The 25383-nt window shown below is 34.9% G+C and overlaps 1 protein-coding gene across 10 annotated transcripts in view; it reads left to right on the top strand.

Annotated features, from left to right (window-relative positions):
* LOC106867580 (uncharacterized) overlaps nt 1–25383 on the top strand; it is a 486010-nt gene that overhangs the window by 302903 nt on the left and 157724 nt on the right. For 3 of the 10 annotated variants that reach the window (XM_089357547.1, XM_089357557.1, XM_089357543.1), the window contains exon 2: nt 8474–8547. The exons of the other annotated variants lie outside the window; for them this stretch is intronic. The gene's annotated coding sequence lies outside the window, so the exon portion shown is untranslated. The remainder of the gene's footprint in view (nt 1–8473; nt 8548–25383) is intronic. 10 annotated transcript variants of the gene reach the window in all.

Genomic DNA, 25383 nt, shown 5'->3' with positions numbered 1-25383 from the left:
CTGCGTAATTACTGGTGGCAAGTGCCTGATCATAGGGTAATGTATTAATCTTTGTTAAGTGTTTGGAGGTAGAGGTGACAGGGAATCCACCAGCTTCTGAAATGTGCACAAATGGAGGTATTAATATTGTCAGTTTGCTTGTAGATGGCTGCGGAAGCAAGCTCCAAGAAAGTGCTTGTAGACAGCTGTGAAAGTTAGCTTCAAGGAACTTAATAATCCGTGTGTGTGTGTGAGTGTTTATCAATGTACATCTTGTTTTTGCAAAATTGTATAGCCTATACTTGTTTGCCATATGTGGAAAATATAAAGGGTTGCCTTCAGGAACAGTATCTTGTAAAATACTGCTCCAAAAAGTCCTACCCATACCAGCATGAAAAAGTAGTCATAAAACCTTGATGTTGATATGTATGTAGTATGGGTGTGTGGTTGAAATTTTTTCACAGCCACATAGTTTTAAGTCCACTCCCACTGTGTGGCACTTTGGGCAAATGTCTTCTATAGTGCTGGGCCAATCAAAACCTTACAAAATGTAGTAGAAGAAAGATGAAAGTAAAAGACAGTCATATATACAGGGTGTGAGGGGTAAATTGTTGTTATTTCATGTTTTTAATTTCGTGCATGTGCATTGTTTTTCATTTTGTTGACTACACAGTATCGTAGGGTCAGTTGGGCACCGTCTGTAAGAAAAAAGGCACCATGATGCAATTCACTCTACCAGAAATTTGGAAATGACATGCTGTACTGCTTGGCATTTGCACTGGAAGTACTAATACGAACAGATAGTGAACACACAGTACAACCGCTGGCTTTATATATCCGCAAAACATGCCAAGAGTGATAAAAATCAAACATCCAGTCAACATCATGGCGTTTGTAGTGATCATTAGTGGTGGTGATGTTATGCCTCCATTCATCTTCCCACATGACCTCACGCTCAACACAGAAGCCTACATCAAGTGCCTGGAGGAGGTAGTGCTGCTCTGAGTCAAGAGGGTGGCTGGTGGAAGACCCTATGTCTGGCCACAGGACTCTGCACCATGTCAGGAGAACTCAGTCATGGCTGTCAGACAATTTCTGCGACCACATCACCCTTAACATCTGACCACCTGACTCCCAAGATTATATATATATATAGTTTTTATAATTTCCCTTTTCTAATAGAAACTGGAAAAAATAAACATAGGACTACAGGTAGAAGAGTAGTTGTGTGCTTCTGGTTAACAAGTTTCATGAGTCACCTATACATCTAAGAGCTTTATATAGGTGCAAAACTAATGGTCACTCTCTGACCAACGATAATTTACAACTTTCTAAGTATTATTGTTCTAATGTTTTAGAATGTACTTCATTTTGGATTTATGAACTACTGGCTGATTATATATTTATACTTGTTTATGGTATATTTATACCTAACACGAAATTTTTCAACTATTTATATATATATAAATTCACATAAAAGTACTGGTGCTACATAAAAAGCACTCAGTACACTCTGTGGAGGTTGGCATTAGGATGGGCATCCAATCCTAGAAACCATGCCAGAACAGACAATGGAGTCTGGTGTGGTCTTTAGCTTTACCAGCTTCGGTCAAACTGTCCAACCTATGTCAGCATGGAAAACAGATGTTAGATGATGATGATGATGATGATATATATAGTCTATTATCTATTATGTTTTATATACACTCATACTCTTATGTTTTTCTCTAACAAACAACCCTTTGTTCTGCATTTCAAGCCTTCAGGCTGTATATACTAAAAGATCCTGGTGAAATTGTTGTAATATTCCTGGAAATTTATTGTCATCCTCTGTTGTTTGGGAAAGAAAAGGCAAAGATTTACAGGTTTATTTGATTCAGTATTGTTGTTAATATTTGTTTTATATTTTCATCTGAAATATGTTAAATGTGTTATATCTAACAAATAGTTCTTTCTCTCTCACAAAGCCTATTATGATTAATTTTCTCAGGTCTGTTACATGTGTGTGTGTGTGTGTGTGTGTGTGTGTGTGTGTGTGTGTGTTTTAAACAAAATTGTAAAAGCTTATTTATGAATTTGATTTTGAGGAATTTTGGTTTTTTTCTTTCTTTTTTTTTTTTTTTGGTGAGTTGTGAAAAACTGCATGCTAGGATAAAGCAAAAAAAATTAGGTGAGGTTTAAGTACAAATGTGTGTGTGTGAAATATATATATAAAAAAAAGAATTAAAAAAGTCCCTTAATAGCAAAATACTGAAATTATGCTCTAGAGGAATAAAATTTAAGATTAGTTTGGAAAGCAACTCCTACATTTGGCATTATTGCAAATGGAAAAAAAAAAAAATTCTTTTGCTTTTGATGTGCATAGAAATAGAGGAGATGGTAAATGAGCATTCATTAAGACAACTTTTAGGAGTGACAAAACCCTAGTTTTCATCAGAACATATTTAACAGAATGTAGGGTAGTGGAAGTCTTATCTGCACTTCTCTGCTACTTTGTTAGTAAGACAAGGAAGATAAACTCTGAGGACGTTTATTCTGAGAGAAAAAAACCCCCAAGAAACTGTGGTAGTTGGTTATAAGGCAGTTCTGATAGACTGGATTTCTGGCTGATTCCTGCAGCTGGCAATTGATATAAGTCATCTTAGGTCATCCATGCCATTAGATCTGTCTTCTTCACAGTGGAGATAGTGGATCTGGGAAATGTGCATCTTTAACACAACTTTAAAATTTTATAGTACAGTTGTTTTCTCCTGTGGATTATGGTTCCTGGATTTCAAGGATAGCTGATTTCCTTGTTGGGTTCAGGGTGTCATGTCTGTGACAATGAGTTGTCTCCCTTGGCTTTGTTTGGCTGATTTAATCATTGTTCAGCTATGTTTGTCTCTTCTTGTTACAAACAGTTTTAATTACTTGAAGACCATTAAACTATATTCCGTTGAGCCGGCTAATAATGATGTTTTTTCTCTTTTATTTTTTTAGTGTTATATCAACAATTTTTTTTCTTATTGTTGAGGGGAGAGGGATTATGGCTATTTGGAGACATTTGGAGCAATTGTTTTTACAGCTGGATGCCCTATCTACTGGGAGCCATTCAACTGTGAACTTAAAAATTAAATAAGTTTACTTCTTGCTTCAAACCAACTAAGCTGTGCTGGTATAGAAAAATAATATAGAACTGTTTAAATAAACTAAAAGTAGTAAATACCATACTTATATTAAGAGAAGCCTTATATCAGAAACATTCTTTAGAAATAATCATTGATGCTTTTATGTACAGAACCCGAGATTAGGCCATGAGCCTTAAGGTGAGATGTTTTAGTAGTTTATTAATTTTCTTTGTAAAGTATTAACTGAAAACAAATTATTACCAAGTTCAGTAGCAATTTGTCAATTTTCCAAGGTTTGTAACTGGTTGTGAATATATCCATGGGGATCAAATTGAGCAAAACATTTCAGAAAGATTGCCTTGTTTACTTTAATGGTTCTTTTTCTTAGAAAGACTTTGTTTCATCATGCATTCAAAGAAAATAAATGTTAAAATTGAAGTTAACATGAGATGTTGTTTAGTATTTTTTTTTCTCTTTTTTCAGTGTTTTTTTAACAAATATAGTTTATGTTGTGTTTTTTTTTTCATGCATATGTTTTAGTTAAGATGGATGAAAATTTTTGATTGGACCAAACATCGTCAGTTTTGTGAGTTTAATAGAGTATTAGCCAAAATATTTTTAATTGGAAGAAATATTAGTCAGTTTACTCAACATGAATCATACTTATGAAAATAATAAATACTACAACCCCAATTATCAACATTTTTTAATGAATCACTTAAAAACATTGATTTAGGCTTAAAATTGTTTTAGATAGGTTGGAATCTCAATTGGCTTAAAGAATACTTGTTACAGCAGTGTATTTTTATTTAGCACTTTAATAGTTCTCTTTTCATATTAGCACCAACAAGGTCAGTAAATGTTTAATTCATGGTTAGACAGGTTGTTTGCGTCCGTTGTGCTTGCTTTGCTTTTGGTGCTATAAAGTATGTTTTCTTTGCTGAATCAGAGAATGTAACTTGAAATCACTAAGTAGGGTTAAATTTTAGTCAAGTGTAATTTAGTTGCTTTTAAAACCTCTCTTCTACTTTTAATTCTCTCTTCTTACTAAGATAATTAGAAGGAGAAAAAAAAAATAATGCAATTAGAATTCTTGACAGAGATAATTAAGTTGTGTGCATTGTTGTAGCCTTATATGGATTGTATGACAATTATTACTACAAACATTATCAGTCTATATGGGAATTTTGAAATTTTAGCTATTTCTGTTTAAAAACCCTTAGAAAATTGTTCCATTGTTACGAAGTCTTTCAATGTGAGGTATTGTGCTTTAAAATTGGATTTCAATGTCGTTTTGTGTTTTTTTTACTTGAATCTTGTATGTGAGGGTTACAGGATGTAAGTAATTAATAAGAGGATTACTGACTTTAAACCTGTCACTGCCATATGAGTGATACCGCTTGCAAACATAAAGTGGTACAGATAAGAATAAAAGTAACAGATGTTTGTATATTTGTCTTGATCTTGTGATTCAGGAAGAAACATAGAACAATGACCTTTTAAAGACAAGTGCAATTAGCTTTCTTTTTATTTATTTCTGTGTTCATCATTGAACCATGAAAAGAACTACCAACATATTTATTTTACTAATTGAAGGCTCAGCAAATATAAGACATTGACCAGTTTTATAGTTAAGTCAGGCAAGGAATTATGAAAGGTATAAAATTAAGGAAGTACCATAAATTGGAGGTACCCAGCATTGAGGCTAATTGAAATTCAACTCATTTATGTTCACCATATCAATAAAAAATGCTAAATGCCATAATAATATTTAGTGGTTTGTTCATTACATACAATATTGAAATATTTCCATGGAATATATCAGTAATAAACTGACCAAATTGATAATGTACATTTGCTACAAAAATTGGCCTTGTTTCTTTCTCAAATGAAATCAAAAGTGTATCTTTTCATTTTTAGATTAGTTTTTATTTCAACAAATTTTTCTTCAATTATTTGACCCTGAAGAATATGATTAATTACTGTATTACTGATATATATTTTGATGTGAAATTGGAAAGACAACCTCAACCTTAGCAGAGTTTCTACCTCAAAATCATCATGTACTGAAATACTAACTTCAAATTATCTCTGTGTTACTTCTCTGTGCTTACTGGTAACTCTACTTCTATAATAATGTTGATAATAATTTCTCATATTGAAATAAGATCATTGATTTAAAAGACAAAGACAGTAGTGATTCATACATCACTAATATTTATTTATTGACCTCAGAGGAAGGAATGGCAAAGTTGACTAAAACAAAATTTGAGTTTGTTAGAGGTGGAGGGGGGGGGGGCTAATATTAATGACTTTTGTAGACCTTTGCAGACTGATGATAACAGTATGGTTGATGTTCAGCTGAAATGTCTATAGGAAATAACGTGGGTAGAGAGCAAATTCTAGAGCATAGCTATTTTAAGAAGAAGGATTGGAACAAAGTATTTATGGCAGGATCTGGAGATTGACGCAGCAGGAGTAACAAGAGGAGGTGGCAAGTGTGTTGGATATGCCTGGGTGGAGTGGATATGTAATTTAGCCTTATTCATAAGAGTAGTTGCTGTTGTAGTAAATGTTTTGTTTTGTTTCTTACAAATATAATGATCAGTATATTAACTATAGTAGGTGCAGACATAGTTGTGTGATTAAGAATTTTGCTTTTAAAACATTTCAGATTCTGTCACATTGTGCATCACCTTTGGCTTGTCTTCTACTGTAGGCCTGAGCTGACTAATGCTTTGTGAGTGATAGTAGATGGAAACTGTATGAAGTCAGCCATGAATGTGTGTGTGTGTGTGTGTGTGTGTGTGTGTGTGTGTGTGTGTGTGTGACTAGTATAAAAAGCACTGAGTCACAAGTAGGGAAGTTTTTCATTTTCTATGTCAAATCATCCACTAGCTCAGTGCTTTTGAAGATGTGTAAAATAAGTAATCCCCTGAAAATTTACAAAGGTTAGTGACATGAAGAGCATCCAGTTGTAAAACAATACAGCAATAATATATGTTTATCTAACTCATGCTAGCATAGAAAAACAGACGTAAGAACAAATTCGAAAATATTCTATTGCTGATTGTCTTTAGATGATGATGTGGTAGACAAGTTTTTATTTGAATGAGTAAAGCATTCTCAATTGAATTGATTCTGGTAAATTATGGATAGTTGGAAAGCAAAGTTAGAACTGTAAGAATGTGAACATTATAATGACACATGAAACCTATTTACGTAAAACATTTAGCTTTCTGTTCTATTGTCTCAGCTATCTCTTTCACTCTAAAATATTTTGTTACCTAGGTCTTTTAGGTGTGAAGACGAATGAGATTGTGTGATGTTGATACCTATCTCAAGAGTATTAGCAAAATAAATGAAGTGGGGGCCATTGAGAATTGAAACTTGATTGTAGTATCACTGCTGTAGAACAATCTAAGCTGTTTGTTTATGTTTCATATGAAAAGGCCAATTATTTTCATCTGATATTAGGGTTATTGTAACTTTGTTTTTCTTCCTTATTTCACCTAATCACATGCTGAAATAGGTTTCTAATTGTCAGTATAATAGCTTTTCAGAAATGACTCTGTTCTCTGGAACTGAATCATACGGTACATGTTACATCTTGCTCTGACCATCAGTTTCTCATCAGATTTTCTTTTGTTTTATTTGTTGTTTCATATGGAAAACATATATACCAGTTATGTCAACACACATGCACTCTCACTCATATACACCAAGGGGAGGTCCACAATGTTTTTTTGAGGTGGAGCACACCAGTTACTTGATGTGTCTCAGTAGGCAGGATGTGCATATTCTTCAAATTGTTGTTTTCGTTTTTGTTTATTGTATATTTTCTGTCTTCCCCCCTCCCCTCTTTTCTTTCATTACAACATACTGAACTGAAAACAGAGGTATCTTTCTGCTAATCTACTTTAAAAGCAGATCTGATGTGTTATTTTTATTGCTGTCTCTACTGGTATGAAGCATGGTGGCATGATAGACTAACAGCGTATGTCTGTTTGAACTTCCTGTTAACTTCCACTTCTCTCTGTTGTCTGTAGGCTGCAAGAATCTGTTTTTTAATTACCAATCACCAATTACTTTGCTTTATGCAATTTTCTATATTTTACTGATATGCATTGCGCATTTGCATATGATACTTGTGTGTGTGTTTACTTATAGTGTTGCTGCCTTGTAAAGCCACCTGATCACTGTTATTGTGCTTGTTCACATATATACCAATGCTATGTTTATCTTGAACATTCATAGGACTAGACCACATTTCAGGGCAATGACTGCTACTTTTTAGTGTCAGGAGCCGTCGTCATCATCATTTAACATCCATGTTCCACGCTGGCACGGGTTAGATGGTTTGACAAGGATCCAATAAGTCAAGGAGACCAGCAGTTTCAACTCTCAATTCAGCTGCAGGCAGCATTTCTGTATGATTAAAAAGTTCACTTCACAACCATGTCAGTTCCATGTTTGGCCCTACACCATGACACGTTGAGTGAGTGCCTTCTGTTGTAGCCTTGGGTTGACCAAATTCTTTGGAATTTGATTGATGGAAAATGTGTGAAAAGTCTGTTGTGTGCGTGCGTGTGTGTGTGTGTGTGTGAAATTGTGTGATCCTTCGTTGATTTATATCAGAATAGAATATAACTATCTGCAAGAAAAAATATGAATAAATAACACAGTGCTTTACCAATGTAGCTCCTTGCATTGAATTAGACACTCCCTATTTACTCTCAGAGTCAGATATGCAGTGAACCAGAGATTGGCTTGTTGGAAATCTGTGTAGAACAATGCTATTGCTCACTAATTGTGGTATAAAGTAAATAAATAAATATATAAATAAATAAACTCAGGGAGAGAGCTGGTTACAAAACAAATAATGTGCTTTTCCTAGGTTGTGTACACCATCATGGGGAGGGAAAAACAAACAGAAACAACAATAGTGAAGATGGTGGTCATGACGGCGGCGGCAACGGTGGTGGTAATTTGTAATTCTCACTTTCTCCTCCCCTAAATTTATTCACAGCTCAGTGATTTGTACTACTTTGTCAGCCATGTTGTTGATATTCATTACAGAATAAATAGCCAATCTGCTGTCCTTGCTAGCAATCTAGGTCATGTAAACAATCAGTGTGCTGTAAATGGTTGCTGAAATTTATCAAGCAGATACTTTTCTTCAAACTTTTATGGTTTTCTTACAAGAAAACATTGATTTTACTTTTGCTGCCTTATGCATTTTTCTCCATTACTTTTTTAGAAATCTTGTTCAAATGATCTCTTAAGATGTACGAGCATTTCATTAAATTCTGTTTATATCTGTTTACTAATAATACTAATATATATTTAATTCTCCAAACTTACATTTGTTTTTTTTTTTTATTCAGGTAAACTTATCTTTTCAAGAATTCTGTTTTAATTTTGGATACAATTAGAACTGATGTCTCTTTATTATTTTCAAGTAAGTATGAATCAGATAAAAATATTAGTTATTTTTTGATAATTCCTGTTGTCATTTATGTTTATCATCACTGGGGAACTCTTAAAATTTATTTCTATTTATTTCTAAAATTTCATCTATGTTTAAACTGACAAAACCATCACAGTCACTAACTCGGCCTCTAGCCTGAGCATTTTGCTGAATTCTGTTTCGTGGATAATTTGTTGTGCACACAATAAAACACCACCTTCCTAGTCATTCTGCAACCTGTGTTTATAATCACCATATATGTACATTGCTGTCATATATGGAAATTTTTTACTATATGTTTGTATCTGGTATTCTAGCCAAAATTCTTAAACAGTGTGCTCTTAAGATGGACTGTGATAATCAGCAAACTTTTAGTTTTGTTTTTTCTCTCTTGGGTGTTTATTTTGACACTAGAGCACCTGAGCCATCAATAATGATGGAGATATTGTTAAAAAAGTTACTTGATGCAAGTTGTTTATTAGAGAATGAGGAAGTAAATAAAAATGGCCAAATTACAGGAAAATAAGAAAATTCTATTTATCACTTTTAAAATACTATACAGGCATGATTTGCAGCAGCAGTTCATGAAGAACAACATTTCTTGTGCAGATATGAGAAGGCACTAACACACCTTGGCCTTCTGAATTTTCAGTCTATAATTTCAAAGTGTTCCTAACTCTAACCCAGATCAAGTCATTTCAAAGCATAGACTATAGATACTGCAGTTGACCACATGCCAAAGTAGCATCATAAATTCCTTACGACTGTTGTGATGCTGGGCGAATCATCTGAATTTATGAACATTCAAAACTTTATGAGACAACGAAGATAGCAGAATGAACTTCTGATAACAAAAACTAAACAGAACTCCAGCAAGTCAATGGAGATCTTGTTTGAAAATTTAGAGAGAGAGAGATTTTTTATTGGTCTTGGTGGAAAAAAATCAAATCAGACTTAACTATCATTGTTCTTATAGTATGGCAGTAACTTACCTCAAAAGAACTGTTTGGGCTACGATAATAGTAAAGAAATTTCTTATCAGTGTTGCAATGCACTGCAAATCACTAAAATTTATGAATATTCAGACAATAGTTAAGCATTAAGAAAGCAGAACGAGCTTTCAAATACAAAAGACAAACAGAACAACTAAACAGAGACACTGTTGCAGTAAAAAAGTTGAAACACTGTTGGATGATTTAGAAAATTTCAAGCAATTTCATTAAAGCAGTATGAGACAAATGCAAAAAATAAAACAGAATGACACCAGTTTGTGTTGAATGATTTAGAAAGAAAATCTTATAAAGCGGAACAAATTCAATGGATTCAAACACTAAAGTGTGACTCACAAAAAGAAGTATGTATATATATATGTGTGTGTATATTACACATACATACATACATACATGAAGACACATAATATATCATATATATATATATTGGTATGGAAACCTTTAACAATGTGGCCCGTTTTAGCCTAAAGCGCTCCTCTTGCAACATGTATGAGATAATGGAAATAATTCCAAATGATTATATTATTTTGAATCTTCCATTTCTCAGTGATCACCAGCATCATTTCTATTGAGTTAGATCCCTTAGAAAATGCAATGGACTTTTCTTTTTTTTTTTGTAAACTTAGGTTTGATTAAAATTGTTTATCTTTGATGTCAATAAAAAAAAAACCTTGACTGTTTCTTGCATTAGAATCTGCTGGCAAACTCTCTTGTCTTTTGGCTCCACCCAACCCTAATAAGCTTGATCACAAGCTTCTATCAGATGCCTCCACCTTAGCATGTGTTGAAAAGACCCGTCTTCAGCCTCAGGGCTGAAAATCTCATTAATTATTTTCCTTCTTGACACTAATGACCTATTCGCTGCCATCTCTAATCACATGAACACTTACGTAGATGACACCCCACTTACACTTCTCTCTCTCTTTTGTAATCAGATATCTTCATGAAACATTAATTCCTCTTGGCAGATGTACATATTCTCTAAGAACAGAGACCTTAAAAATAACCTGCAACTGTGATATTACAACTTTGTTATTCAATAGCACAAATCATAGACATCATAGCTTTTAAGAAAACTTACCTACAGCACTATACACTCAACTGTTTTTGCAAAGCATAGCACCCAATTAAAACAGTTTTATCCTGTGTAAGAATAAGGGCTCATTATTAATTTCATGACTTCTTAAGACACCTAAATACAATATCCCCAAATTACCAAGATTGGGGTTTCTTTTTCATGGTCTGGAAATATTTATGTCCTGATTGGTTACTGACAAAATATATTGTAGAAGTTCACCCTTTTTCCTGGAGTAAATTTCTTACATCATGGATGAATCTCTTGATTCATTCTCTTACATTCTGGATCCTGTTTATGAAAAACACCATCTGTTTAATAGACAAACTATTATTCACCAACTCTCATCAGCCACCCCACCCATTAAGGTATTGTCTGCTCCTCTACTACTACCACAAATATCTCAACTCCTTCAAATTTGTTGATTGTATGTAACAAGCTAAATAAACCAACTCCTTTCACTCCATGCTATCTTCCACCACTGTGTGCATCATATCATACCTCAGACTCAATATTCTACCTTTTCAGAATTACATCCATCTGGAACACCCCTACCACTTTGTTTCTCTTTAATAACAGTTCCGAAAGCTTGTAACTGAGCATTAAGCAGTATCCAAGCTCTGTTTTACCCCAGTGTAGCAAAGCCTAGGAAATCTATAGATATTGCCTCAACTCATTAGAATAAATGGTGTTTAAAGTAAAAAAGAATCACATTCTCTTTTCCAGTATTTTGTAATGTGATATTTTTCTGGTTAAAAAAAAAAAGTAAAGACCTCTCCCCTTTTCGGTCATGAATGACCATAAGGTTGCACTTAGAAAGTTATGCATCAATGCACAAGTCTGGTCAAGGATGCATACCAGCTTCCCCTCCCCCTGCCACAGATGTTATCCAAGGGAAAGGCAGAGGCTGATACAGTTTGGCACCAGTGGTGTTGCGACTCATTTCTACAGCTGAGTGAACTGGAACAACATGAAATAATGTGTCTTGCTCAAGGACACAACACACAGCCTTGTCCGAGAATCGAACTCACTACCTCATGATTGTGAACCTGATGCTCTAACCAGTGAGTAGTTTTCTAACTTGTATTAATGTGACAGTTTATTGTTTCTATACTTGACAGAATTTCTATTTATGATATAAAATAAGAATCAAAGAGGTCCATAAATAGAAAATAGTTGAGAACCTCTGATGTAGAGGCTTCACTGGAGCAAACATGGTTGACTAACAAATGGTTAGTTTAGTCTTCATGTGGGACACTGAATTACCAGGTGTTAAAAGAAATGTAGAAATGAAACTATGCACATCAGTTTGTTTCATATTAATATCCAATCTGATGTTGCGTCTGTCCACTTTTAAACCGGCTGCCCAGTGTAATAACTTGCACCTTGAAAATTTAATAAAGAAATTGAGTTTGTGTGTGTGTGTGTGTGTGTGTGTGTGTGTGTATGTGTGTGAGAGAGAGAGAGAGTGCTGAATCACTGTTAATAGAGCTGTTCTTTTTGCTTGTGCTACCTTACTGCTTCTTCTCCTCAATCGTACATACCATCAGGTCTGTATCAGCTACTTGAATGTCAAGTCACTTCAAAGTTGTTTTCAAGTTCCTAATATCTAAATAGTAAATGCCATCTTGGTACCGACTCCTGCATGTACTGTAATATTGTTGTTAATGCTTTGCAGGACTTGTATCATCATCCATCCATCCATCCATGTGCATATATACATACATACATACATACATACATACATACATACATACATACATACATACAAACTTTTCTACAGGTTTATGGCATGAGTGTTTATATTATCAAATGTTTTATCATGGTTATAATTTATATTAATTCACCTTTAGCTTAATTTCTCATGTAAGACCTGCTCAGTTGATTACATATTTTTTTTAACCATTAGATCTAGGAATATATATATATTTACTGTGAAATATCATTATACTCTGAGAATGAAAATTATTTCCGGTTTTACAAACTGATATAATATAACCGGTGATTGTATTGAATAGTGATCTTTCTGTCAATGTTAAAATTCTTCATTTGATACTTTATCTTGTCGTTGTCTCTTACCTTGTCCTCACTTTCCGAATAAAGTTTAATCCTTTTGCTACCGTTAAAATACACTGTCTTTGTTTCAATTATTTTGGAAATAAAGAAAAATTCATCACAACTTGGTTATTATGTAGCTAGTGGCTGGAACATAAATTAGCATGGCATTTTGATGGAAGCTTTTAACTTAGATTGCTTTATAGCAGAAAGTTAGTATCAAAGACTTATGGATAGTCTCTGGTGTGTTGTTATGACGGTGATTAAACTGTTTTATACTCCTTCATGGTCCCTATCACCTGCAGTGTGGATCATATTAAACTTCTTGCTTCACATTTCATCTGTATCACACTAGTTATCAGTTGTGTTGTACTCTTATATCTTTTACTTGTTTCAGTCATTAGACTGTGGCCATGCTGGGGCACCACCTTGAGGAATTTTAGGTGAACTAATTGACTCTAGTACTCATTATCTTTTTAACCCGGTACATATTCTATCCATCTCTTTTGCCAAAGCATTAAACTATGGGGACATAAACACACCAACACAGGTTGTCAAGAGGCAGTGGTATACACACACACACACAATGGGCTTCTTTCTGCCAAATCCTCTCACAAGGTTTTGGCTGACCCAAGGCTATAATAGAAGATGCTTGCCCAAGCTGCCACACAGTGGGAGTGAACCCAGAACCATGCGGTTGGGAAGCAAACTTCTTAAGTTAATTTTGAGAAGTTTCAAAGTAAACCTTTGCATTTGGAGAAACTTAAATTTATTAAATAGCTTCAGTTTTTGTTAATATTTTTAATATAACTTCAGAAATTATTGACAAAATTGCCTTTAAAAAATAAATGGATAAAACCATAAACATGTTTCTACTTTGTAACATCACTTCAACTAGTTGCTTATTGTTTATTGTTTGCGTTTCTATCTCTGTATCTCCATAGATATAATCTCTTTGAAGATTCATTATTGTTTCCGGGTATCAAGCTATAATTGTGAGTCACTGATACTGGAGGATGTGGGTCTTTTTTCATGACTCTTAAATAGTCCTTAACTAAATAACTGCTAGCAAAATGCAAAGTAATATTGCAGCTGCAAAGTAGACAGGAATCTGTTTACATTCCTCTTGAGTTTTTATTGTAGTTTTGTCTTAACATTGGTATTTCAGGAACTATGTTGCTCATTTTTCTTTCTTTTTTTTTCTTTTGCATGTCTATTCTCAATTGTCTATATGATAAACTTGAATTTGACAATTTTGTTGAGATGAAGTGTATTTCTTCAGCCTTGCTCTATTATGGGAACTCGAATTAATAGCAGTCACAGAGATTGTGCATGTGTGTGTGTGTGTTATAATTAGATTTAACAAGACATGAGATGCAGGGAGGGAAGATAGATCTGGCTGAAGCAAGTGTGTAGTTGGAATTAAAGGGAGATAAAACAATAACAAAAGAACTGAGGGTCTAATGTATGCTGTATGAAAGTGTGGCAACCGTTTCAGTGAAGATATACAAGATTGAATAATGAGCAAATTTTGTAAATTAATGATTGATTGTAGATGAGAATTTGTGTTGGGTTGAGTCTGGTTTTTCAATAATGACATTGGACCAGATATTTTGGGAGTGGTGACAGTTAGTTAATCCACGCTCAGTAATTGACTGATACCTGTTTTTCTCACTCATGGGGAATAAGTCAACCTTAGCAAGGTTTGAACTGAGTGCATTAAGATACATATTTAAATTCTCACAAAACATTCAATCTGCCACTCTTCTGTTTCTGCCAACGTTTCCTAATAATTTAATAATCTGTAACAATAGTTTTTATTGTTTGAACAAATCTTATATGCTGACATAATCTTTGGCTATGAATTGTCTTTGAAACTGAATAGTTGAATAGTCAAAAGCATGTCTACAATTGGTTCTCTGTTATTGTAGAACTGTACAGGAATGTCAAAGCCTTATAGAATCAGAGTTAGAAAAGTAGATTTGAAATTGCTGCTTTTTGGACTTATTTTACTCTAGTCTTGCATACTTGTTTACTATCATTACAAAGATTTTTCAAAATATTGTTATTGAGTGCTTGATTTCCATGTTATCTACACACAAGCATGGCTTTTGATAATATCACATGCTGTATCTTAGGTCTCTAGTTTTAAATGCTGGATAATGACTGAAAGAGTGCAGTTGTGAATACAACTGACCAAAATGGGGTTCCTCTGAAGGTTTCTGGAGCAATGTTACTCAACAGGTTACATAACTCAGAGGTCAGGGAATCTCTCCAGGTCAAGTCACAACCTCTCCACATTGAGAGGTCATAGCTCTGATACTATGCAGACATGTGATTAAAATGTCGTAGGAAAGAATCACAAGACGGATTCTTCAAGTTGAGCCAACCTGCAGGAAATCTTGGGAGAGACCAAGAACAGGATGGTTGGATAATATCACTAGTTTCAGTTGGTCATGCTTGGGATTCAGCTGGAAAGTGTAATGGCAGTTGCTTCTGATAGGACCATATGGAAGAAATGCCTGAAGACTCTACTCCTGTGACCCTCCCAAGAACAGTGGAAAAGATGGGTGGAGGGATGACTGTATCTTTGGGTTGACACAAATCCAAGGCCAGCATTGTCATTTTCATTAAAGACCTCTATCTCTACCACTACCAGAAAAATCTCACTCATTCTTAATGTTTGCTGGCCTTGAATCAAAACTTTGAGCTGTTATCTTTTCTTAAGAAATACAATATCATATATGTTTCTAGTAAAGTAGTGAGAATCAAAATGATCATGGTATAGACAGTTAGTTAGGTTCAGAGCATGAACATGGTTTGTATAGATAACACAAAGTAGATGATGGTCAATGAATAAAGTTTATTATTCAGCATAGGCAATGCATTTTGCATGATATTCAATTAGAAATTCCGATAAGATAGACTGGCACTACACAACTCCAGTAAATAGCATCAAAAGTTGCTAATCTGCATATATATATATATATATATATATATATATATATATATATATATATATATATATACACACACACACACACACACACACACACATACATCTGCATATATATATATATATATATATATATATATATATATATCTGTGTGTGCATTACATTAAGTAAGTTAATTTTCCACCGAGTCACTAACACTTGACCTTAACCTACAAACTGCCAAAGGAGAGAGCCATTAGTTTGAAACACTATATTAAACAATCCTAGTTTTCATTGGTTTAGGTTTTTCCTTTTTCATAAACAAATGCACAGTTTATAAATGTGTGAGATGCTAATTGACATGACTTTAATACTTTCATGATGAAATATAAAGTCTACATGCTATTGAAGACTATAATTCAGATATTTGATCCAGCACTAGAACTTTGGTCTTTTCTCTCTGTCTACACAACAGTTTCTCTCAAAACCTTTGATATTTCAGCAACTGGCGTTGTGGTGGTGTACAGCTACACCCACCAGTAGATTTTAGCTATTCATTCATCTCAGCACTCCAGGCTTTATCCTATGCTTGCTTTGAGAGCACTGTTAAGTCTAAACTTGTAATTTGATATGGGATATATGCACACAGTGGAACAAGCTTCTTCTTATTTTGAATAGAATTGTTGAGGATATATTGTATCAGTGATGCATTTGATTTGGTTTTCGTTGTGATCCCTAATATTCAATCATGTGAAGTGTCAGAATCAAGAACCAAATTGATAGAATAAGTTGTAGTTGACAATGATAACAGAGGCCATTGGCTTACGTCAGCATTCCTGCAAGTATCTTTCCTTGATAACTAACAGATCTAATCTATAATGATAGCCAAAGAGCCTCAGTGAAACCTCATGTAAAAATTCTCGACTAAAACGAAAATGTCTTTCTTTGCCACAAAACAATCTCTTTAAGGAAATACTCAAAAGACCCCAGAATATAGCTGGTATTTATTAATGCTTGAAAGGCTTTACTGATCCTGGTAAGGAAGCTCCTTATCTAGATGTCAAGAAATATCTAGTTGACATTTCATAAATCATAGTCTCAAATAATTATAGGTGCAAGCGTGGCTGTGTGGTAAGAATTTTGCTTCCCGACCACATGGTTCTGGCTTCAGTCCCAATGCGTGACATCTTGGGCAGTTATCTTCTACTACAGCCCCAGACCAACAAAAGCCTTGCAAGTGGATTTGGTTAACAGAAACTGAAAGAAGCCTGTTATGTATGTGTGTGTGTGTGTGTGTGTGTTACTTTCTCCTTGCTTTGACCTATGATAGTTGTAAACGAGTGTCACTTTCATGTAAGTGGTGTCCTTCATTTTCAGTCTTCCATGTAAAACATGTCTGGTCATGGAAAAATATTACCCTGGTAACAGATGAGGGTTGGCAGCAGGAAGAGCATCCGACCCATAGAAAATCCTCCCCAACAAATTGCATCTGGCCCATGCAAGCATGGAAAAGTGGATGTTAAAACAATGATGATGATGATGACTTATAAAGAGGCCTCCTACTTGTAACATACTGTCATGATTCAAGCACTATCTTACTCTGTCTTAACACTTTAGATATTAAAATGTTTTATTGGTATTATAAGAAAACACTTTGTCTTGAAGAAGTGTTTGCAAAGTACTGACTGACTGACTGTAAAACAACATGAGTTGCAGGTTATATTGATGAAAAAAGGAACATAATTGTCTCATCATTGTAATGAAGCAGTTCTTTCATTTCTGTTTTTACTGATGCTTACCATTATTTGTGGAACTGTCTGTGTTAGTATAATGATGTTCAGCTCTTCATATTGCTTCTGTGTCACCTGTCTATATCATATTTAGTGACCATTCTTTACACTATCTCAATAATACACATCCCATTGAAAAAAAATTCATCACTATAGTTACTTGATGATATGTAACTACACAGTTTTAGGGGTAGGCATGGCTGTGTGGTAAGTAGTTTGCTTCCCAGCCGCATGGTTCTGGGTTCAGTTCTACTGCAGACCACCTTGGGAAAGTGTCTTCTAATATAGCTTTGGGCCAACCAAAGCCTTGTGATAGATTTGGTTGATGGAAACTGAAAGAGGCCTGTTGTGTACCTGTGCACACACACGCCTGTGTGTGTGTGTTTGTGTCTTTGTGTCTGTGTTTGTCTCCCACCACAGCTTGACAACTGGTATTAATGTGTTTATGTCCCTATAACTTAACAGTTCAGCAAAAGAGACTGATAGAATAAACTCCGGAGTTAAAAAACAATAATCGGCACTGGGGTTGATTAATTCAACTAAAAATTCTTCAAGGCAGTGTCCCTGCATGGCTACAATCTAATGACTAAAGTAAAAAAAAGATAAAAGGAAAATTTAACCCATTTAGGACCTGCTCAAAAAATTTACCTGTCCAAAAGCACTGGACTTCTGATTTTAACAGAATAAGGTATACTGGAAAATGGCCTGATTGGAAATGCTTACAAATGCTTCAGTTGTTTACTTATGGTGTAGTTTATTGAATGCATAAACAGCCTCAAGCTTTACATAGGTAGCAACAGCTGCACATGACATACATGGATTAGAGGCCACATGACTATAACACCCTCATATAATATAAGGATATCTTGTCTGCTTCCAGAATAAGCTACAGTTTCTATCAAAACTTTTGGTAGCTTATTAGTAACTTAGATATTTATAAAAAAAAAAAAAGTGCTACTTTTTAGTTGATGTAACCATAGATAATGATTACTATAATTTTATGATTTTTTTAGTTTATTGATTGAATTTAATACTGTAGCCTGCACATTCTTGTTGTGAATCATGAAGCTGTTAATTTTCTTTACAGTTTATTTCATATCAAATTCTTCAGTTCAGCATTAGTGTTTGCTTACACCAAGATATTGGATGTCTTTTTATCTTTTGCTTGTTTCAGTCATTGAACTGCAGCCATGCTGGGATCACCACCTTGAAGGTTTTAGTCAAACAAATCGATCCTAGTACTTATACTTTTTAAGCCTGTTACTTTTTCTATTGGACACTTTTTGCTGAACTTCTAAGTTACAGGAATGTAAACAAACCAACACAGGTTGATTAGCGGTGGAAGGGGGACAAACATAAGTACAAAGACATGCATACACACATATGGCAGGCTTCTTTCAGTTTCTACCTACCAAATTCATTCATGAGGCTTTGGTTTGGCCTGAGGCTATAGTAGAAGACAGTTAACTTTGGTGCTATGCAGTGGGATTGAACCTGGAACCATGTGGTTAGGAAGCAAGCATCTGACTGCATAATCATGTTATTAAGTGGCTTTTATTTCTTTCCTATTTCTTTACTCACTGGAAAACACTAGGACAGCACTTAACACTTTAAATAACGGGTAGCAACCCCCCTGTAAAAAAACATTGAGGAATTGAGGCTACTAAATGATGACAAAATACGCTTTTACTTGCCTACTCTGAAATTGCCATCAGAATATTTTCAGCAACAAACTGCTTCTGCATTAACACACACATCTAAACACTGTGTCACAGATTATATATATATATATTGTGGTCTCAGATCATAATAATACTTAGCATTCCTGGAATGATAAACACGTGGGGCATATCATTGTGCCAGGACATAGGAGACAGAAGTTATTCAACAATGACAGCAACAATCTGCAGGTTACATTAGTTGCATGTTAAGTGTCCACATTCGTTACTACTAGCTAAATCTAAGCTACATTATTAAGGACTTGTGTGAAATAAATGATTTGCTACTTGATGAGAATATAAGGCTGGCTTTATGAAATTAGTATAAGGTAATTGTAATAATCAAAGGTAAAGGTAACAGGTTATATAGAGTTAACATAAAGTGTGGTTTGTGAAACTTAGGTCCCGCGTTGGCTGTGTCAGCACCTGTCGAGGCACTTGACATGCACCGCACAATTCGAACCAGATAATGAACTACCACTCAGCAATGGCCTGATCCCTTCTCCATTGAGTGAGCTCTTGAAGGTGCATGGCCTAGTGGTTAGGCTGTTGCACTCATGATCACTAGATCGTGGGTTTGATTCTTTGACTGGGTAGCATGTTGTGTTGTTGAACAAAACACTTCATTTCACATTGCTCCAGCCCACCTTCGATTGGCGGGAATGTTGGCCTGCTCACCTAGCCCGTAAGGTGGCATCATTTGAAGGCTAAAACAATGCAAAAGTGCATTGTGATCAGCGATGTGTAATAACGTCTGATAGCTTGGTCGGTTATGTGTTATGTCACATCATGTAACATCACATGTTGCTCATTCTTTATGCATTCCTTTATGTTTGTTTTAAAATATTATGTAAAGACAAGAGTAATTAAAATGCTGAACTACAGAACTAAATGTTATGATTTCAAATGCTGTTGTAGGATTAAGTTCAACTTCTCTGAGCCAGATTGATAAAACCATACATATCTCTGTTGTTTCATGGTTAAATGCTTACAAAAGTATATCCAGCTGTGAAATATTGATTTTTACTGTTCTACTGATAGTTGAGATTTGCTGACCCATCTTGCCTATGTCAGTATAATGGCAACTGAAGAACAAAGATTTTTAGAACTATAAAACCCATTGCAAAAAAATCAATAATAATAATTTGTATCTTATCCTGTGTGAAATAAAATGATTGTTTGCCTTATGGGGCTCTTTTACTAAGCTTGTTTAGTTATAAGATTTATCTTTACCTATAATTTTATTATTGTACATGTCTGCTTTCCACTCGTTTGAAAATCTTGAGTTATAGTGTCCAGTTTTATGGAATATTAAATTCAAAGCCAATACCACTAAGTAGTTAGAAATATAAATATACATATGTAAAGTGCAGACAATGCTAATTGTTATAGGGCTTTTTGTGACCCAGTTTAATTTATATTCCAGACTTGTTAACTATTTATAAAGTTACTACTCCTTAAACTTAATGCTTTAACCGAGAGTCATGGTTACAGCATCAATAAAAATGTAAGCAGAGTCATATAGGAGCTCTCTTAAAATCACTCTTGACAGTTTGAAACAGTTTCTTTTTAGAGTTTTCCAAACTAGCTTTCTGAATTTGTATCAGCTATAACTATTTTGTTGTTTTTAATCCTGAAAGTGGACTGATTTTTATTTAAACCTATTGCATTTAAACCAGCCATCTCATGCCCAAATATTCTACACATTTTATGTTCAAACTGGCCAGATCCAGCCTCTCACACTGACCCTAGAATGTCGTTTCACATCATTGAAATCTTGAAACTACGAGAGAATGCATGATTACTTTGAAGCAGTGTGACTAAGCATTATGTTTGACAGAATAATCTTAATGTTAAATGGTTGGCTAAAAACACAATAATGATGTAAGTTGTTCATATTTTGGTGCAGTCTTGTAGTTCACAAATCAGTTTGAAATATAAATCAGAGATAATTATTCTAGGTCAATCTGTCCACCAAACTTTCTTACATATCTTGAGCACCACTTCCAGATTTTTACTTTAGGGTTTTTACTGGAGAGCCAAGGGTTAAACAGCTTTGACAAAATTCCATAGCTTAAAAAAAAAAATTTAAGTTTTAGATGTGCCACTATTCATGCCTGTTGCTGCGGGGAGCACTGGACAGCACTGCCTCCACACTATTTATTGTTGCACCCTCAGATTTAGAAAATACAGCTTGCAAAAACATTCCTGCAATACATTTCTTTAAGTCCGATTAACATGCCTGACACTAAGAGACAGTATTGCCCCCTCACTGTTCAATGGTGCAACCGCAGATTTAGAAAATACAGTTTGCAAAAATCTTCCTGCAACACAAATTAGTGCCCTCCCAGAATATTCTGAAGCAACCCCAGGGCACCAAAGTCTGGCAATGGGCCTGTCACTGTGACACCCTCTTGGAGCATAGTTTGTTGTTTATTAGAGTGAAGCATAACAATCTTGATGCCTTGACTAAAGATACAGCGCAAAATGTGTGTGAGTAAGCAATTTATGAACTATGAAACAATTCACTAATAAAGACATTATCCATTAGGCCACCGTGACTTCTTTTATGACCTCTGTAAACCAACAGTTGTAAAGATGTACTACATACATGTATAAAAGGTCATCTGGATTTTTACATATGAGTAGGCATAATGTACTGAATAGCTATAGTGTTTATTGTTACTGATTCATTCTTGTATGACTTAAACTTGTTTTCAAAGCATGATAATGCATAGTCACAATGTGAATTTATATAAACCAATTTACCTAAACAACATACTATATAATAGGTTATTTATAGCTGGCATGAACTAAAATAAAACATACAATCTTGTAATACTGGTGTATTATTGTTGTTGTTTCATGTGCACATAACAGATTAAACTGTTGGGAAAGAAAAAAGGAAATTCCTAACATTGAGCTACAACATGTAACATTAGATGACAAGAACCTTCCTAAATATCCCAATATAATAATGATAATAATAATAATAATAATAATAATAATAATAATAATAATAATAATAATGGTTTCAAATTATGGCACAAGGCCAGCAATTTGGGGGAAAGGGTTAAATCAATTACATTGATCCCCAGATCTTTCTATTGACCCTGAAATGATGAAAAGTGAAGTTGACCTCGGTGGAATTTGAAAATAATAATAATAATAATAATAATAATAATAATAATAATAATAATAATCCTTTCTACTACAGGCACAAGGCCTGAAATTTTAGTGGAAGGGATAGTCGATTATATTGACCCTAGTACTCAACTGATACTTATTTTATCAACCCTAGCAAAGTTGACCACGGTGGAATTTGAACTCAGAATGTGAAGACAGATGACATACTGCTAAGCATTTTGCCCAGTGTGCTGACAATTCTGCCAGTTTGCCGCCTTAATAATAATAATAATAATAATAATAATAATAATTAGTATTATTAGTATTATTATTATTATTATTTTATTGTTGTTGTTATTTTGTTTCGGATGTGATTGTAAACCTGTTAAATGACTCATAATTTGTACAGTTACTGAGTTAATTTAGATACGCATTAAGCTCTCTGGCTGAAGCTCATTAACAATCACAATCAGTTTACAATGACTTTTTCCATTCATACCCTCTATATGTACCTGAGTATGTGTATGTGTATCAATTTAAACTTAAATTTGAACCATTTCCCTCATAAACAAAGTTTTCTCATTCCTTAGTTGGAAGATGATTGACTGAATAACAAAAGCAATGGCAATGACGACAACAACATCAACAGCTGCAGCAGCAACATCAATGACCGTAGTTTGTTTTAGCCATAGTAATTCGGTCGAGCAGTTTGAGCTATTGTTATTTAATGATGGTATCTTTAGTTTTGAGTGAAATAAATTACTTGACAAGTTAGTGTTTTATAGTATTCTATAACCTCAGTTTTCATAAAATTTCTTTATCACACAAACATACCAGCTTCAATTCTCTTGTTCTCACCTTTGACTGGTTTCTATATACATATTTCATTTTATTCTAATTTAGTTATTTGCTTGCCAAGCCACTAACATTTTGTCTGTATCATTGGCTTTCTACTTCAGTCAACATATAAGTGAGGTTATATGTGTTTGTTTTATATTATTATTCTTTGGTGTCTGTACGTATATATTTATGTGTGTGTTTGTGTGCATTCATGCATAGTCAGAACTTCAGTTTTTGAAAGCAACTCATCCATGTATGATAGGTTTGCTCAATAGCTTTGGTGGTTGATTTAGTTCCTGCTTGTCAAGTTTTCCTTTCTCCATTAGTATCATACGAACATTTTTATTGCTCTACTGAGACAACAATGCAGATTGCAATAAAGATGTTTTAGCTTACATCAGTTTGTTTCAAGTCTATTCAACTAGTTTGCATTAAATTTGCTCTGCATGTATGCACACCAAATGAATTTACTATAGACTGCTTCTCTTCTACTGCTGTTTCCATTTTCATTTCCATACTACTCTCAAAGACATGACATGTTTACAGTCTCATTCGAATTACCTTCAAGAAACTTGCATTATATGTGTGTGCGTGTGTGTGTGTATATACATATCAGCACCATCATTTAATGTCTGTTTCCATGCTGGCATGGGTTGGATGGTTTGACTGAGGTCTGAAGAGCCAGCGGCTGCACCAGGCTCCTATCTAATCTGGCAGTGTTTCTACAGCTCTGAGCGTGTAGTGGGTGCTTCTTACATGCCACCAGCATGGGGACCAGTCAGGTGGTTCTGGCATCAGCCACATTCAGATAGTCCTTTTTACATGCCACCAGCATGGGAGCCAGTGAGGCGGACTTGGCATCAACCACATTCGGATGGTACTTTTTATGTGCCACCAGCACAGGGAGCCAGTCAGAGGACACTGGCATTGACCACGTTCGGATGATGCTTTTTACGTGCCACCGGAACAGGGGCCAGTTAGGGGGCACTGGCCACAGCTGTGATTTTGGTTTCACTTGACTCAACAGATCTTCCCAAGCATATCATATCACCCAATGCATCAAGGGTATGCAACACTGGCATCGGCCATGGCTGTGATCTCACTTTAGTTGCTGGGTTTTCTCAATCACAGCATATTTCCAAAGGTCTTGGTCTCCTGTCATTGCCTCTGTGAGGCCCAATGTTCGAAGGTCATGCTTCACCATCTCATCTACCTCTTCCCACAGGTTCCTTCTGCAGTTAGTGAGTGGTACTTCCTCGCACAGTTGTCCTCATACATACATAACACATGACCATACCAGCGCAGTCATCTCCTTTGCACACCACATTTAATGCTTCTTATGTCCAACTTGTTTCTCATGGTGCTTACACTGTCCCTTGTATGCACACTGACATTACACATCCAGCGGATCATACCAGCTTTATTTCTTTCAAGCCTACGCATGTCCTCAGCAGTCATGGCCCATGTTTCACTGCTGTGTAGCTTGGCAGTTTGCGCACATGCATCATACAATCTACCTTTCATCTTGAGTGAGAGGCCTTTAGTTTCTAGCAGCGGTAGGAGCTCTCTGAATTTTGCCCAGGTTATTCTTATTCTAGCCACTTCACTCCCAGAGCAACCATCCCCACTACAAACTTGGTCACCTAGGTAGCGGAAGCTATTAACTACTACTAGTTTTTCCCCCTGGCATGTGATGGAATCTGTTTTCTGTACATCTTCACTGTTTATTGCCCCTGAGCATTTGCCACACGCAAAAACTATCTTCCCATTTAACCTTCCTTTGATATTGCTGCACCTTTTATGTGCTCATAGCTTATACCAGGTATCTTGTATGGAGTTTCTACGCATGCCTTTTCTACAGATTGAGCGAGCCATCTACTTGAAGGGGTTTTGATTTGTAAGCCTTCCTACTTGCTAAGACTTTGGTTTTTGCTAAAGCCCTTCGATACGTACATATATGTATACACACACACACACACACACACATATATATATACACACATAGATATATATATGTATATATATATATATATATATATATATATATATATACATATATATACACACACACATATATCTATGTGTGTATATATATATGTGTGTGTGTGTGTGTGTGTGTGTGTGTGTATACATACACACACACACACATATATCTATGCATTCTGGTGTGGTGGATGGGCCTTCCTGTGTACAGCAAGGTGCCAGATATCTCAGTCCTTTGTCATCATATTCCTATTTGGTTGTGTGCTTGAAAAGTTCACTTTAAAACCATTTGAT

This window comes from Octopus bimaculoides, chromosome 9 (assembly GCF_046866305.1).
Source record: "Octopus bimaculoides isolate indiv1 chromosome 9, ASM4686630v1, whole genome shotgun sequence".
Lineage (NCBI taxonomy): Eukaryota > Metazoa > Mollusca > Cephalopoda > Octopoda > Octopodidae > Octopus > Octopus bimaculoides.
The sequence above is the reverse complement of the archived record's forward strand: the minus strand, read 5'-3'. Positions and strand labels throughout refer to the sequence as shown.